This window comes from Neopelma chrysocephalum, unplaced genomic scaffold (assembly GCF_003984885.1).
Source record: "Neopelma chrysocephalum unplaced genomic scaffold, ASM398488v2 Primary Assembly neopelma1_96763, whole genome shotgun sequence".
NCBI classification, from domain to species: domain Eukaryota; kingdom Metazoa; phylum Chordata; class Aves; order Passeriformes; family Pipridae; genus Neopelma; species Neopelma chrysocephalum.
In genome coordinates, this window is record NW_020925407.1 from 1 (window position 1) to 3354 (window position 3354).

The following is a 3354-nucleotide window of genomic DNA, read 5'->3' on the forward strand; positions in this document are numbered from 1 at the left end:
ACCCAGAAAGGTTGGGAATTCTGCCCTCACCTGTCTCCAGAAAGTTTAGGAATTCTGCCCCAGACAGTTTGGGAATTCTGTCCCAAAAGGTTGGGACTCCTGCCTTTACCTGTTCATAAAAGCTTGGGAATCCTGCCCCCACCTGTCCCTCAAAAAGTTGGGAATTCTCCATTTATGCGTCCCCCAAAAGTTGGGAATTCTGCCCTCACTCACCTGTGTCTCTCCTACATCACCTCCAGGGAATTTCCCGCCGGGATCCTCCTCCAGGGCCCCCCTGTGACAGGGATCAGGGATTTGGGATCAGAGATTTGGGATCAGGGGGATTTGGGATCAGGGATTGGGATCAGGGGTTTGGGATCAGGGGTTTGGGATCAGGGGTTGGGATCAGGGATTGGGATGGGGGGTGGGAGGGGCTGAGCACTCACCTGGAGCTCACCTGGGCGCAGGTGAGTTGGGATCCGCGGGAAGGGGGAACGGGAGGATCCTCTGGGAACAAGGGAGGGTCAGGGAGGGACTCGGGATCGGAGGGAAGGGGGAATTCCCTCCAGGTGATCCCAGGACAGGTGATCTCAGGACAGGTGATCCCAGGACAGGTGATCCCAGGACAGGTGTTCCCCCCCAGGTGATCCCAAGACAGGTGATCCCCCCCAGGTGATCCCCTCCAGGTGATCCCGGGACAGGTGATCCCAGGACAGGTGATCCCCCCCAGGTGATCCCCTCCAGGTGATCCCAGGACAGGTGATCCCCCAGGTGATCCCCCTCAGGTGATCCCAGGACAGGTGATCGCAGGACAGGTGATCCCCCTCAGGTGATCCCAGGACAGGTGTTCCCAGGACAGGTGATCCCCTCCAGGTGTTCCCAGGGCAGGTGATCCCCCCCAGGTGATCCCAGGACAGGTGATCCCAAGTTCAGGTGTTTCCCCCCAGGTGATCCCCCCCAGGTGATCCTGGGGCACATCCAGAGGGTCCCATTTTACCATCGAATCCCAGGAGATCCCCGAGCACGTCCTCCGCGGAATCTGGGACATGACATGGCCCAGGTGAGCTCAGGTGAGCCCAGGTGAGCTCAGGTGATCCCAAGTGAGCTCAGGTGAGCCCAGGTGATCCCAGGTGAGCTCAGGTGAGTTCAGGTGAGCTCAGATGAGTCCAGTGATCTTATGTAATCCCAGGGGATCCCAGGTAAGCCCAGGTGAGCTCAGGTGGGACCAGGTGATCCCAGATAACCTCAGGTGAACCCAGGTGAGCCCAGGTGAACTCAGGTGAGCTCAGGTGGGACCAGGTGATCCCAGGTGAGCTCAGGTGGGACCAGGTGAACTCAAGTGAGCCCAGGCGATCCCAGGTGATCCCAGGTGAGCCCAGGTGATCCCAGATGGCCTCCCCAGGCAGGCAGCAAAAGCTGCCACCTGTCCCCGTGTCCCCCCCTCTCTCCTGGCATTCCTGGGGATCCAGGTGAGGGACTCACCTGCCATCCTGCTCCGGGCTGGGGCCACCTGTGGAGACACAAATTCCCTCAGGACACAGGGAAGCACCACAGCTTCCCAACACCTGGGCAGGCAGGGGTTTGTCTGGAGCATCACACCTGGAGTCCACCTGGATCCCACCTGGAGCCCCCAGACCTTTCACACCCACCTGGATCCCACTCGGATTCCCAACATGTCCCACCTAGATCCCACCTGGATCCCCAGCCCCAGATCCCACCTGGTTTCCCCCTGGATCTCACCCCTGTCCCACGTGGATCCCCAGGTCTGTTCCATCCACCTGAATCCCACCCCTGGATCCCACCTGGATCCTCAGCCACGTCCCACTCACCTGAATCCCACCTGGATCCCACTTGGATCCCCAGACCTTTCACATCTCCCTGGATCCCACCTGGATCCCCCCCACGTCCCACCCACCTGGATCCCCCTGGCTCCCCTCACCCCTTACCGCGGCTCATCCCAGTCGATCCCAAGTCATTCCCAAGTCATTCCCAGCCCCACCGCTGCCTCCTCCGGGTCAGGACCCCCGGCCTGGGGGGAGAGGAGAGGGCGGTTCTCTGGGGGCCCGGGGGGGACCTCGGGGGTCCCAGGAGGTCCTGGGGGGGTCTCAGGGGGTCCCGGGACTCACCCCTCCCACCGTCCCTCCCAGGGGTCAGAGGACGTCCCGGAGGATCCTCTCCTGTCCCTCCCGGGGGTTCTGGGCCCATCAGTCCCGCTCGGGGGGTCCCAGGAGGTTCTGGGGGGTCCCGGTTCCCCCCGTGTCTCACCCATCCCCGCGCTCGCCATGGGCGCCGCCATATTGCGCGTCAGCAGCGTGAAAGGCCCCCGTTGCCATAGCAACGCCAAGGGCGCCGCCATATTGCGCGCCAGCAGCGTGAAAGGCCCCCGTTGTCATAGCAACGGCAGGGGCGCCGCGCGCTCGGCCCTCGTGGAAGGCCTCCCGTTGCCATAGCGACGGGGCTGCCCCGCGCAGCGCCCGATTGGAGCCGCGTCCAGAGCCCCTCCCCGGCCTGGATCCCAGAGAGTCCCAGAAATCGGGGGGTTTATCCCGATAAACAGCTCCGGGCTGGACAAAGGCGTGGCCGGGCTCAGTTACACCCGTGCAGGTCAGACACGAACACCCCGATATCCCGACAGAAACATCCGGATATCCCGATAAACCCATCCCCCCCCGAATGCCAACAAAAACATCCCGGTACCCACATCCCAATATCCCGACATCACATCCCGCTATCTCCACAGAGACATCCCGATATTCCAATAAAAACATCTGATATCTCCATAAAAATATCCCAATATCCCCAAACGTTCCAATATCTCCACAGAAACATCTCGATATCCCAATAAAATCATCCCGATTAAAAAAAAAACAATATCCCAACATAAAATCCCAATCTCCCGCCACCAACACCCCATGTTCCCGAGGGGATTTTCCCCCTCACTGTGGGAATTTATTTTGGGAATATCTCTGGGAACCCCGTTCATTATTAATGGAATAACCCCCCCCATTTAACCCTCCCCTGTCCTTCCTGGAATGGTTGGACTTGGGAAGGGATCTCCAAGCTCCTCCTGTAGGGATGGATTCCAGAGTGTTTTCCTGCCCCATTCCCTGATTTTTCCTGCCCCATTCCATTTGTTTTCCTGCCCCATTCCCAGTTTTCTTTCCCCATTCCTTGTCTTCCTGCCCCATTCCATTTGTTTTCTTGCCCCATTCCCGTCCCATCCCGTTTTCCCACCCCATTCCCAGTTTCCCCGCGCCATCCCCAGTTTTTGTGCCCCGTTCCCTGTTTTCCTACTCCCAGTTTTCCTGCCCCATTCCCTGTTTTCCTACTCCATTTCCCAATTTTCCTGCCCCATCCCAGTTTTCCCGAGGCCCC

The 3354-nt window shown here is 59.7% G+C and overlaps 1 long non-coding RNA gene across 3 annotated transcripts; it reads right to left on the reverse strand.

The window, feature by feature from the left end:
* Nucleotides 1-193: 193 nt before the first annotated feature.
* Nucleotides 194-2285, reverse strand: LOC113981755. 3 transcript variants are annotated; one of them, XR_003538520.1, is made up of 6 exons: nt 2106-2285; nt 1926-2008; nt 1462-1489; nt 977-1018; nt 426-486; nt 194-274 (listed from the first exon to the last, which is right to left on the reverse strand). It is a non-coding gene; the product is annotated as an uncharacterized LOC113981755 (long non-coding RNA). The 3 variants fall into 3 exon arrangements; XR_003538521.1 differs by having other exon boundaries at nt 2245-2282; XR_003538519.1 differs by having other exon boundaries at nt 1926-2285.
* Nucleotides 2286-3354: the final 1069 nt, after the last annotated feature.